This window comes from Mustela nivalis, assembly GCF_964662115.1.
Source record: "Mustela nivalis genome assembly, chromosome: 8".
Lineage (NCBI taxonomy): Eukaryota > Metazoa > Chordata > Mammalia > Carnivora > Mustelidae > Mustela > Mustela nivalis.
In genome coordinates this window covers 61,044,906-61,059,449 of record NC_139027.1, presented here as the reverse complement: position 1 = coordinate 61,059,449, position 14,544 = coordinate 61,044,906, and positions in this window count along the sequence as shown.

Sequence of the window (14,544 nt, the reverse complement as noted above, 5' to 3'; positions counted from 1 at the left end):
CAACTGAACAGTTAAGAATACAGTGCAAGATAGTTCCATCATCTCCAGCAGCCTACATAATCAGATATCTTCCAAACAAACCAATATCAAGAATCCAATATTGAAAGATTCATTTTTTTAATACTGTTTTTTGGGTCTGCACAAATCTGGTTTCCCAAAGAAGAGCACTTCTAAAGGAAAAAATACAATCAGGACAACCCCCCCCCCAAATATAGATATAGATATATCAAACTTAATTTTCTGCATTCCTCTTTGATTCCTTTTCTTTTAACAAGGGAATAATTTTTTCAGGACAAGTTTTTCACACCCAATCACACCCAATCACAAAACAAGCCTCACCTATTTGCTTCTTTGGGCAGGGGGAGGGATAAATAAAAGGAAAAACAACATCACACACACACACACACACACACACACACACATCTGGTCTGACATTTTGTACAGCAAGTTTCAGCCCAATGTGATTTAAAACAATGTGAGTTAAAAACCTCTTAAAATTTGGGTTTATAATGGAAACGCTGACAGACTCTTAATTATAGCAGCCCTGCCAGACACGGCTATAATGAAATAGTTGTGCTTTCATTACTATAGAGGCACTATAGTTAAGGGTCTGTCAGTGTTTCTATTATAAACCTCAAGTTTAAGAGGTTTATAACTTGGGCGATTTAAATGGCACTGGGTGGAATTTAAGTTATCAGTCCAGATGTGAAGTTGTTTTATAAAAGACAGAATAATTTAGCTGAGAAAGCTTTTGGAGAATTCTCCCTCTCTCTCTCTCCCTCTTCCTCTTCCTCTTCCCCATCCCACTCCTTCCCTCTCATCCTCCTTCTCTTCCTCATAGAACATCACAGAAATGTTTTTAGTGGTTTCAGATGGTCTTATTGTCAACTTCTAGCTATATAACTTCACTGTCTAAAAGGAAATTTTATAGGCAGTTAGTCCTTTATTTGGACAAGCACTTTTTGCTATTATTATAAGTTTTTATTATTTTATCATCCTAGAATATACATACATATGAACAGAGAGAGGGAGGAAGAGAGAGAAATAGGAAGAGAGAGATGGAGAGAAACAACTAAAATTCAGACTATATATCAAGGAATGTTGCAACCTCAGATTCATACACAGATTCTGTGTTACTTTCTGATAAAAAGTATAAATTTACCAAAGAGAAATAAAGCACTTTAGATCTCCTTTATCTAGTCTATCAACAATGTGATAAAAAATAAAAGAGGTATTAACATCTTATTTCAGAAAGTTGTGTCTTCCTGGATCAACTGATTTGCTCAGAAAGTAACAGTCAGCCTTGAGCTACCCAAGGACCATGTGTACACAAACATGAGTTATTTCTCTGCTTGATTTTCTTCACAGATCAATGAAGGATGTACCTTGGATTATCTAATGAGTCAGAGTTTTGCAGTATGTTCTATTAACCTGGTATACTACCAATATAATATGTAATTAATGTTTGTTAGTGAGGATGTGGCTGATTCTATAATAAAGAAAACAAGAATGATGGGTGGTAATGGACGTGATGGTGGCGGAGATGACAATGATAACCATGGGAGTGAGTGATAGGGATGGTGGTGCTTTCTCAAGTTAATATGTCCATGAGAGGGCAGTAAGAATGAGAGGTAAGATGAAGGCAAAAGGCTCAAGCCCAGGGCGCCTGGGTGGCTCAGTGGGTTAAGCTGCTGCCTTCTGCTCAGGTCATGATCTCAGGACCCTGAGTTGAGCCCCGCATCAGGCTCTCTGCTCAGCAAGAAGCCTGCTTCCTCCTCTCTCTCTGTCTGCCTCTTTGCCTACTTGTGATCTCTGTCAAATAAATAAATAAAAATCTTAAAAAAAAAAAAAAAACTCAAGCCCTTGCTTCTCCAATTCTTGTTGTTTGGATGAGTTCAAATGAAGTTTTCAAAAGCACGCTGCCCTGTGCCTCTTCCCTGCACACAACAAGGTGTGGCCATGGCTGGGCGTTGTTAGCAGGCCCTAAGGACTTCATGCAGAAGGACCCACCAAGAACTGTGGGGCCACCACATCTGCATTCAGAAATCTTTCACTTCCAGAAGAAGAGCAGTTCATTTTCCTCTGTTCCCCCTTAAGAAAATCAGACCACCAAACCAGGCCATCAGCTATCATTAGAGCCTTGATAATTCTCTCCTCATAATAGCTTTAGTTGGTCTCTTCTGGCATTAGTTCGGTGACAGAAGAGAAGTAGTCATCAAGACATGTCACCAAGCTCCAGTTCCTTCTCTGCCAATTTCTCATAAACCCCACAAATGTGTAGCCCCACAACCACTCCAGAATTATACCAACCCTTTTTAGAGATCACTGAATAGTTGGAACTGTTCTGGTCCCTTTTTCAGAAATTAAGACACCTTTTTTTCTCTAATAGTTAATCATCGGTATTTGTTTTTCCTGCCAAATTCAGCAAAAGGAACTTTTCCTGTAGAAAATGCCTATCCTTATTTCATCTTTCTTTGGCAGCCTGGTAGAGGATAAACAAATCTCTCTTGTCTCCCATTTCTGCTTATATACAATTTGCCTGTTTTCTTTCTCTTGCTCTTAGAAAAAAAATAAAAATTCTTTGCCCAAGGTCAGTTATCTAGCCTCCAGGTTCCTATAACATGAAGAATCTCATCCTAAGAATTGTTATTCTTTTTTTATGGAGCACCGCACCGAGACATGAGACATGGTCTGTGCTCTTGGATGGCTTTTATTTTTAAGACACTAGGGTGCACATAACACAGGCACAAGCTATCCCATAAAGTTCATGACTCACACACGCCAAAACCATACCGATGCACACTATCATCCTTGCCTTATATAACCTTTGGCTTCACATTGCTGATTTGAATAGTTCTAAACCTTTTGCAAAGACCTGTTTGAGGGAACACCACTCTAGTCATTTCTGACACAATTTTTGCGGGGGGGAGTAAGATTTTATTTATTTATTTATTTGACAGAGAGAGAGAGAGATCACAAGTAGGCAGAGGCGGGGGGGGGGGGAGCAGGCTCCCTGCTGAGCAGAGAGCTTGACACAGGGCTCTATCCAAGGACCCTGAGATCATGACCTGAGCAAAAGGCAGAGGCTTAACCCACTGAGCCACCCAGGTGCCCCCTGACACAAGATTTTTATTTTCTAGAGAAAGAACTTGTTTTCCCAGAAATGACAATGTTAAATAATGAGGTCTGGTCATGAATATCTGTGATAATCTATTGTTTTTCATTTTTATGATGTTCTAAAATAACGTGTTACTTTTGAGAAATGGGTTTTCTCTACTACATTCGTTTTGTAGGCAATACTATAGGCTATTTCTAGCATGCATTTGTGAGTGCATGTTTCACTCTTTAAAACGACACTGTTTCACTTCCCTAACACAGAGTGGGCATTTAATACATTTCTTGAATCAAGGAATGAATTTCACAAATGCATTTTCAGATGCTGCTGCAGGTGAGAAAGATACACGTATTTGTGTCTGCTCATTAATAAATTAAATATGCAGGGGCGCCTGGGTGGCTCAGTGGGTTAAGCCGCTGCCTTCGGCTCAGGTCATGATCTCAGGGTCCTGGGATCCAGTCCCGCATCCTGCTCTCTGCTCAGCAGGGAGCCTGCTTCCTCCTCTCTCTCTCTCTGCCTGCCTCTCTGCCTACTTGTGATCTCTCTCTGTCAAATAAATAAATAAAATCTTTTAAATAAATAAATAAATTAATTAATTAATTAAATATGCATACAGTGGAAAATTATATTATTTCACTTTTTAAATAGTTAAGAAGTATAGGCCATTTACACTATCTAACTGACACATTATAAACTGTAAGCCCATTTGTGTCAGGTGGAAACAATCGCATGTCTCTCTGTGTATATTTCACATAATAGCTTATGTCATAAAAACCACTGCCACTGCCCCATGCCTCACTCGGGTCCTGGGTTGTCAGTGCTTATAGGGCAGAGCCTCTGTCATTTTCATCATTTCTCCCCCTCACCACAGAGTAGGACCTTAGGAAAAGCTCTCGTATGTGAATAAAGACTTACAAAGTAGACCACTCAGATTTTCAGGAACTTCAAAATCCTATCTACCCTGGATTACAATGTTTTTTTTTATTGCTCTCAGTTCTCAGATTTTGAAATGTAATAAAATATTCAAATAGCTCAAATCCAAATGCATTATAACACAGAGTAACTCTGAGGAATTAATTCTGGAGCCCGATTCTTCACATACTACCTTCTTCCATATCAAGACCTGTTCTAGTTGGTTCTAGCATGGCTCATGGAGTCTTATATTGGCACCCACTTGCCTACCTATTCCAGTGATTTCTGTGGTCTTGCTTAAGGAGTGAGGGAAGTGTCAGCATGTACTCTTCACATAAGATGGGAAAAGAACCATGACACTCTCCTGAAAAGGCTGAATCTTGAACTCCAAACTTAATTAGTAGATAAAAACACAAGATTAGTGGATTTTCAAAAGAAACTCCATTTGGGACTGTAATCATGTGGTGGGGGGAAGCATACATATTAATTATTTGGATATTAAGCACTTAAAGGAATTTTGCTGAAGATTACAGATCTTTTGTATGTGTTGAATTAATAATTCTAGAAAATTTAAATATGCTCATTCTTAAACATGTTTTACAGGAAGTCAACTCTTCTTCATGGGAATCTAGAACTTTCATTTTTTTCCTTTTATTTTAGCATAAATAAATCACACTGAAAAGCAGCTGCAAACTAAAAAGGAACTACTCCTTTAAAAAAAATTGACATAATTTTAGTTCTACTAACATCTTTAGAATTCCAAGCTGGGTTGTTTTATTGCCACTGGTCTTCACATTTAAAGGTTTCAATCTCTTTAAAGCTAATATGACAAAGAGACAAATTTTAAGCTAAGTCCAGGCTTGTGTTTTTAGCTAATTTACCCTCAGTAAGACTAACATGATATCTTGTTTGTAGAAACATTCAAAGTTAATATACTTCTGATAACTTTAAGAAGTCGCGATTCATTACTCCCAATTTTTAAATATTCTAGAAGGAAGACACTTTTCACTATGGGAGCCGAAAGGGGCAAAAGAGCCCTGATTTTTAGGTTGTATCTTTTCCTCCTTTTTTTTTAGGGACAAGGGATCAACCAGCAGCAGGTAAATCAATCTGAATCTTGAGGTATGTATATATATATATTTTTTTTTCTCAACATAATATCAAATGCCTAAACATTGTGGACACACTAGCACTGAAATAATAAGATAATGGCAGTAATTATTTTAATAAGAATTGTCCTAGCCCGAAAAACAGATAGATATATCACTTAATGTTGCCCTGAAAGGTAGTACTAAGTACATACACAGTTGTGGTGACTAATGTGTACTAAGAGAATCCTTCCGCTAGCATTTTGGACACTTATGTCACCACATATTATTGATAGCACATATTAATTTTACTACATGGCATCTTTATTTTGTAAAGTCTAATTGCAGGAAAAATTCTTTTCACCCCCTAGATTTCGATAGACGGGCTACAGAGAAGGCTGTATGTGGTGGAGGTCCACTATCACTAAAGAGGTTTGCTGATGATTGAGATAACAGTTCTGGGAACCCTGTTCACTGGCCTCTTAAGAGGGAAGGCAATTAAGTACAACAGACTAGTGTTAAAATCAGGATGAGGTCCTGATGAAGATACATGGAAACCAAACGACTTGGAATTCAAGTCTCCGCCCCATATTCCTGTGTTCAGGTATTGCCTACTGAAGATTGCCCAAAGCCTTTCACTGAACTCAAGCCCCTAATCAAATATCACACAGACGGCATCTTGGTCCTGAGGCAGAGATAACATTGGATCTTTCTGGGTGTAATTTCAAATGTGATGCTTAGTTTGGCAGAATGCTTTGCAGAGGTGAAGAGAGTAACAGAAATCTGGCATCCCGAACCAAAGACACCTGAGTGGCCCATGTACTGTTTCCATAAAGAAGGTCAAAAAGGCTGTGAGGAAAGGTGTATCAAAGGTATCCTTGAAACTCAGAGCCAATAAAAATGAAACTATTCTCTTCTGAGACCTAATTAACTTTTATATCCAAAGCTACACTGCACATTTGTTCATTGCTTACGACTGGGATGAAAAAAATATATGTGCCATGGAACCAGGCTTTGAAATGATCTATTGGGTGGCTTTTCTGTGTCTGTAAGGAATTTTCTGTTCTTTAGAGGTATTCATTCAATGAATAAGTAAGTCTATGCTAATTTTTTTCTCAAGATGTTAAGTATTTTCCTATATCTATTTTCAAGGAATCAGGGACTTAGTCCAATAACTTCCAAAATATTCCCTTCAAATCCTAAAACAAAACCACAACAAAAATGTTCCAGAAACAAATTTCATGCTACAGGCTTTGCAAGGATTAGTCTCCTATTAGACTCACTGTTCCTATATGATCCTTTTTCATGTTTTAAAGGAGGATATATATTTTTCTGTTACCTTTCCTGACTGTAAAGCAATCCCAGGAACCTGCAGGAGGCACCATAAATATGCAAATTTCTGAGAGATAACTGTTTTCAGTGGCTATGCCTCCAAGTAGTCCGGGAAACAGGAGAGCTGAAGCTGCCTACTTCCAAGTAATTCGTATGTTGGTGGTGCCCCCTGCTGCAATCACAGGTTGTCCAAGAAAGGGAGAATAAAATGGAGAAACATTTAGATCTGGTTAATATGTGAAATAAATGCCCACCACCCCCAGCCATACCCACATTCAGAGTTCCTTCTGCCAGTCACAGATACACTTCAAACACTTTCCTCGGCCTAAAATTGTAAAGATTTGCTTTTATCTCAAAACCTTTAAATATGCAGGTTACACAGGAATAGGTATTATTTTCAAAAACAAAACAAAATACACCATACCAAGATCTGCCACCATATTTTTTAAAGACTGAAATATCTTAAGAATTTCCTAGAGGTTACCTAATGATAATAAATTCTGAATGAGAAGAATATCATCCTACTCACTAGGAGATGGGAGTAGGAAGGGAAAAGTTAACGTGTTAACAGTGTGTAGAGCTATTATTCAGTTTTAAATGGCTTTATTTATTGAAGGAAAATTTTGTGGGCCATTAGCTCATAGTGTGGACTGGACATTTTGATATTCAAAAATAAAATGAAATAAAATAAATAAATGAAACATTGGAAAACTGATTGCCGTAGCTCTACAGTCACTGTTGCAAATTTTCATATTAAGACTGGTGGGGGGGTGGTGGTGATAGAACAGAATAACAGGATACAATTCAGACCTGTGCCGGTCTATTGAATACATAATATGCATTTTTAAATTGCCTGAATATATATTCACATGACAGAATCTAATGGGTTTAGGAGGAGCCCTCGTTCTTGATCAAATCATAAAAACTGTTATAAACTTGTCTATCACATCAGGTCACACACACTTCTTTTAAAACTGTTTTTGTCTTGTTTAAATACTAGAATAGAAATACGTAAAGGAAATTAAACCTTAATAAACCCCAAAACCCTCAGTTAGGTGTTAGAATCTCTAGATAGAGCCACAAAGGTAAGCCTTGATGACACAGATACTTCTACTATTGGACACTCCCCAATCTTCCCCAATGCCCCAAAGTCCCCCACCCGCAAGCTTTGCTATTTTTTACCATCAGTTTCAAACCTGCAAGCTCTCTCCTAGTGTAAACCTCTTACAGTGGCTGTAGTGGAGTTTGAATTTCACCTTAGCTTCGCACTTCATTTTCATATTCAGATCTTCGCAGCTAGAGCACAGTAGAGGACTGAGGAAATTACCTATATAATTTTAGCAATGAGTCTGCCTTTATCTGCATCGCCCAGGAATCTTGTATCCTGTCTGTAGAGCCCTGGCCTGAGAGCCTGTGAGAAGAGAGAAGGAGAGGAACTGGTGGATATTAGTTACCAGGCAGAACGAATTAGAAATACATCTTGATAGTAAAGGTGTCCATCTTTCCCTTATTCAAAACTTAAACAAGCTCCCATTATTCTATATGATGAGGAGAATTTTTAAGCCCCTGCTCTGGACTTTATTGCTACAGAAGGTGAACCGTGAAAAAAAGAAAGCCAGTGCACAAAACAGCAGTTGGGAATCGAAGCTCCTCTTTACCAGAACCCCTGCCATATATGTTCTGTCACTCACCTTCTAGACACTCAGTACAACCATTCAATCTATTGAATCAAGAGACTGTTTGATCTTATCTGCATCTGTGAGCTGACTGTCAACCTACTTAGGCTGCATATTAAATCATCTATAGTAGCTGTATCAAGCTGGGATGATCTGTTAATTCTAAATTTATTAACCCTTGGAGTGCAGTCATCATGTTTAATCTAGTGTAGCCCACATTTATTTTACAAGACTAAATCCTTCTTTAAGATAGGGCTATGCTGTAGGTTAAAAACAGCTAATGTGGGTTTCATTATGATAATTGGGGGTAGAGACTGTCTGAAAAATATAAGTGCGGCTACCCTAACATGCTATGTATGTCTGGTCCCAAGCACTCTTCCTAGGCTGGGTTTGCCTGTGAGATGAAATTTTCTCCAGAAACTGTTCTGTCTCTAAAAAGAATGCAAAAGGAAAAAGAGGGTGGGGAAGAAGTGAGAGAGGAAGAAGGCCTCGGACAGATTTCCAGTGTCCAAAGCCAGAAAGACTGATTTCCATGGTAGTGCCAACCGCCAATGTAATGCTTGAGGAATAAATTTCCAAAGGCACACACCTAGCAGAAGAGGCTAACAAAATTCCTTAAGTGAGTCAAACTTCTTGATCAGTAAGAACCACCTATTTCTGGAGAGAACAGCTTCCCCCCCCCCCCACATATACCCTTTCCAAAGAAGAATTTCAAGCAATTCAAAATACAAGGTAGTTCTGTTGAAAAGAAAAAAAAAAGTTCATTTAATATGTTAATCTGTTCTTCAGACAGAAAAAATAAAAAAGATATCCATCTCTTCTACTTGCCCATTACTGATGTTATCAACATATTCATAGCTTTTCTTTCAGACACAAACTGCTAGGCATGCTCCCTTTTTTGGTAACCACGTGCCTGATATCTCTCTAATGTAGCCTAATAACAATTTTAGCATTCAGATGAAGCGATTTCATTCTGTGACTGCCTTTTCTATTAGATTTGATTTTGAGAAGCCCCAGTGGGTGCCTTCGAGGCAGAGATCTATCTGTGAGGCTGCTACCGACTCAATAGCAGCCTGGGCTAACCTTGACCTTTCCCGAGACCCCGCTCCATCTGGTGCCAGCCTGCTTTCCACCGCCCCCCCCCCCTTTCTTGCTTCATAGTCAACATTGATCAAGGCAGAACGGAGCGCCTCCTCTCCAGGATGGGCTGGGCAGGCTCAGGAGGACAGCACATTTCAGTATATGGAAATGATCAAGCTTCTTATGCAATCATAAATCTACATAGGAGTCTTGTGATTTGATATTTCATTCACCTCTAAAGATTTTTTTTCTCCCTCCCAACAGGGATTTATAAGCTCTGTAAGAGCTCCCGGACAACGGCTTTCCCCAACACCTGGAAATTATCAAGCTTGCTGCTTGCTGAATGATGCTAACAGCTCTAATGCTGCAAATTCATTTTTAACAACTCACTGGCTTTTATCTAGGATTTGCGTGTGTGTGTGTGTGTGTGTGTGTGCACGCACGCTAGTGCGCGCGTGCGCGTCTTTCCTTAAGAAAAAATCTACCAAAGCAATGGACAGTATCAAAGACACCAAAATCAAATCCGACTGGAATATCCTACATCTCCACACCCATCTCCATTATGTATTTGTAGATAGATAGTTTTTTTTTTTCTATTTGTGTATTCTGTCCCCTTCAACTGCTTAAGAGGGCAGAGATAAAGAGGAAAAAGGAGAAAGAGTAAAGAGAGAGAGATGGAAAGATGCCAGAGAGGTAACTGGATGTAACATTTGAATTGAGCTTGAAACCTATCTCTCCCCTCCCCAGGCCACATTCCTCCTTTCCCCAAACCCACCCAAATGGCTCCTTCTCAAATCACCCACTACAGTACACAGATGCCTCCTCTGCCTCACACTCTCTTTCTTTCCTCTTCTTCTGTCTGTCTCAGGGGCTGGGTGGTAAAGAGGCTGACTGAGGGGGAGTCACGTGGGCAGCCCGTGGGCAGCGGCGGCAGCAGCTCAAAAGAAATTGACTGACTGGCCGCTTGGGCGCATTTCAATATATGGAAATGACCAGAGGCTTCTGCAATAAATCAGCACTCAACACTTTGTCATTTTTCTAGTTCTGCTTCATTTTCCTATTTTCCTCTTTTTCTCACAGAAGCCTCATTTCTTGTATTTTACCCTCCTGCGTCTCTTCTCACCTCCAACCCTCCCCCACCCTCTCCAAATATTGGCGCATCCTCGACAAACGCCCCCCCCCACCACTTTCTGTTCTCTGGCTCCCCTGTAATTGGAAACATCCGGTCGACGACGATTGTTTCCCTTCCCTTTAATTTTTTCCCCCCTAACAACATCGGGCAGTGTTTGCTGCCGTGCTTCAGATTTTCTTCGACCACAGACGCCCGGGATGCGCTTACTCAATCCTCAGGACCCGGACCTCAAGCCCCTTGTGATGAAGAAAAAAGAAAGACACGGTCCTTCTTTCACCTTTCCCCATCCCAGCGCCCGCTCCCACCCTCGAGGAGTTCCCTTAGCAAACTTAAAAGAATATCAGAAGCAACTTGTGCCGTGAAATGCCCGGGATAGCGCTAGGGGGTAGCCAGAAGAAAAGGGAGGGATGTAGTGGGAATCTAAGTGGGTTTGCAGGTTACTGCTTTTCTTTTGCAGATCCTGTGGTGCCCTCCACCTAACCCTGCCCCTATGCCTCGGGTCTTTTTTGAACTAAAGCCGCGCATCCCTGCTATCTGCAATTACTCTGGATGTTTCTCAGGAGCTCAACACAGCCTGAATTTCGTGGCGCTCACAAAAGCGAAATTAGCAAAACCCCATTAGCGCGCCGGTTTTTGTGTTGTGTTGTGTTGCTTTTTTAACTTCGGTGCAGATGCAACCATTACCTAGCTTCCTCCACCCCCTCTCCCGGCTCCTACTTGAGATTTCTAATCTTTCAACTTGGGACTCTCTCTTGTCGACTGGGCAGCCTCTCTTTTTCCTTTCGCTTGGATCTGGGAACAATAGGCATGTAAAGGGTCAGTGGGCATCACCCTATAAAGCTCAGAACCTAATTAATTTTATTAAAGGAGGATCTGTTTATGCAATATGACAGCCTGGGGGAATTAACCATTTGAGTACACAGACGCTGTTCAGATACCAGAGATTGCCTCTTCACATCATAAGCTTATACTTCCTGCCCCATTTGATGCTGGGCGGCACCGTGATCCGGGTCTGGTTTTTTGTTTGACCTCGTGAAGAGCTTGTCTAAACCCGGGGTTCTGCACAATTCGAGGGACGCCCAGAAAATCCATATATTCCCATTGCCAGATGACAGTTGAAGTGCCCACCCATTCACAGTTAGCTGCAGTGACGGCTCAAAAGGTCTCACTATTGGGAATGTGGGGGGGTGAACCTCTCACTGAGACCTAAAGTGGATATTTGGAAATATTCTACTTGAAAATCAAATTGTATGAAATCCAATATGCCTTCTCAACAGCAAAGGAAAATGTAACCATTTTAAGTTGTTATTTTTTATTTTTTCCTGCCACTCTGGCAATTTGAAATACATTTTTAATAACCTCCTGGAAAAAAAAAACAATTTAATAGTTCAGACATATTGTTCCTTAATATCTTTGTGTATTCCTTAATTGCCCAAACAAAGTTTATTTCATTTACAAAGGCTAACTTTATGTCTCCTGGGAATTCTAATGTCATAGGTTTTTTCTTTTTTTTTTTTTTTAATCATCACCTTGGATTTTGTTCAACAGGGATCTAGAAATGTATAGCATATGTATAGAAATAGATATGATAAAATATTCAAGAGCTCTCTGAAGGAAAATGTGCTTGAAAATAACCCCCTCTTTTATGGAATTTGTTTTGATTTAGATCTATAGATAGTAAAAAGAATGAAAGAAACTGTGAATTACACTGAATATAAGATGTTTATCACTTTAATATTACACTTCCTAGCTTCCATATTACAGGGCTTTAGAATACTCCCAAACTTTCAGATTGAAGCTCTGCCTTATACGGTCTGCGGTCTGTCTGGAAAGACCTGCCAGCACATGCCAGCTAAAAATGAGTGTCAATTAATAATAATAAAAAAGATCCCTTATTCCTACACTCATGTAATTTAACAGGTTTGCAGAGGAACATAGGATGACAACAGTTGTGAGAACATTCCAATATATGCAGTTCTAACAGCTTTCATTCTAAGACGGCAAAGGTTCCTAAAATAGAATGGCTTAACATTTCTTTTTTATATTAAAAGTCCAATCTACACTTCACATAAAATGTTTTTTTATCACAAAAATATTTGTCTCTAACAAAATGCACTTTTTGTTCTACCAAAAAAGCAAACATCTTGAAACAGATTCTCCCAGCTTTTTACAGTTCCCCATTGCAATTTTCTGTACTATTTTCAACTGCCCCCTCCCCCATATGAGATACTCTGAACACTGGAATAAAAATAATTACAATTGAAATACTGAACTGGAATGTCCTGTTTCCCAATATTGCTAACAAATTCTCTAATTCTTAAACTGCTCTCTGTTGGAACTAGGCAAATTGGGGAACTTACACTGATATTTCTAAGTGCAGTTTGTTGTTTTAAAAACATATTGTACTGATTAATAAAAATGTGAAATAATTTGAGTTACAAATTTTGAACTACAAATCGCCATCTGCTCAAATGGGGGAAAACCAAAAATTGCCGAATATATTTTCTCACCTCTTTTTTTCATGATAACATAAACAACATTCCTGAATAATTAAAAAAAGAAACTGACTACACTTAATGCATTTTTATAGTTCAACAACTGCTTGGTGAGTCCACCTTCTCAAACGTGCAATTATTTTTTTTCTTAATTACTTACATATGTTCTATCAAAAGATGCAGGTTCTAGTGCTTTTCCTGCATATTGTTCAAATCTGTTTAGCTCTATCTATTAGATTACAAGCAAGCCTCTGGGTTGATGTGGGAAAATAGACTGCAATGTGCAGGAACCCCAACTTGGTCTTAGATGTTAACTACGTCAGAGACCTAAGAAACCACTCACAGTATCCTCTGAGGGTAAGGAGAAAATAAAACAAATTTCCATGAACCCAGAACCTGGAGGGAAAAGGGATAACCCATCAAATAGAGACATAGATACAAAAAAGGATGATAAATAATTTAGCTTATTATTTATGGGAAAGAAAGTGGGGGGGCATAGATCTGCCATCCATGGCTACTGAAAGCAGTTGTTGACGTCTGGCAAACAGGATCTAGTGGAATTTACTAGCCCACCAGCAGAAACCACGAAAAATCATCTAGGATGGGCCAAATTGTTGGCTTTGAAGCAAGGAAGAGGACAAGCAGGACTCACCAGGGCAAGGAGTTGAACAGGAGTTCCACCACAGAGTTGAACATACTGCTTTTTAAACCCTATCCCAGGCTCAGACATAACAGAAAAGCATGTTGACTTTTAATCATCCTAAGAATAAAGAATTCCAATTCTGTTCAGTTAATCATAGAATAATATGATCACTTTTTTTTTTCTTTCCTTTTCTAAAACCCTGACTATTCTGGGGCAGGGGTGGGAGGAGACATGCTCCTTTTTATTGTAGAGAGACATTTGCGCCATGATCCGAAAGCCAAAACCTCCTAAGTCATGCCTGCATTTATCGGGCTGTGTCAGGCAGAGGGAAGAGGAGCCAAATCTGTCCAGTTTCAGTGCAGGTAAAAGTCAGGCTGTGAATCCCCAGGCCCTGGGAAGGATGTAGAAGTTGCTTTCATCACCTTGGAATGAGGTGGAAGGGAATGAAGAACTGTCTCCAGATATCCCTCAACATCAGTTGCTTTCTCTCTCTTTCTACTCCAAGTGTGATTCCTGGAACATGGCAGCTGTTGCTTTTGTTTTGTTTTGCTTTTAATTCATAACCGATGTCTCTAATTTATAGAATATTGAATACTGTGCATGATGTGAAGTAGGCAGGCCTCTTATTTGGAGTGTATTACCAGGTCTTTTGTCTGCCACACTCAGGCTCCTGTATCAAGTGTAGAGGGGAATGAAGACAGGTTAAAAATAAATAAATAAATAAATAAATAAATAAATAAATTTATTTCATGTCCCCATGTCCTCAAGGGCTTCATGGTCCAGGGGAGAAATTGACATACATCTGGCCACAAAACAAGTCAGACTGAGGATGGGAAATAAAGGAGAGATCAAGGAGGGGATCCCAAAGCAAGGGATTTCTCAGCTCCTGGGGAAGGGTGGGTAGAGCTTTGGTTGGTGGGAAGATGTGGTAAGAGCACTCAGGAAGCAAGGACTTGCCTGAGCCACAACCAGGCACACAAACAGGAGTGGTTAGTTTGGGACTATAGTTCACCTGGTGTATCTAGAGCACAGAGTGGAGTGGCAGGAAGATGTCTGGAGAGAGAGATTGGG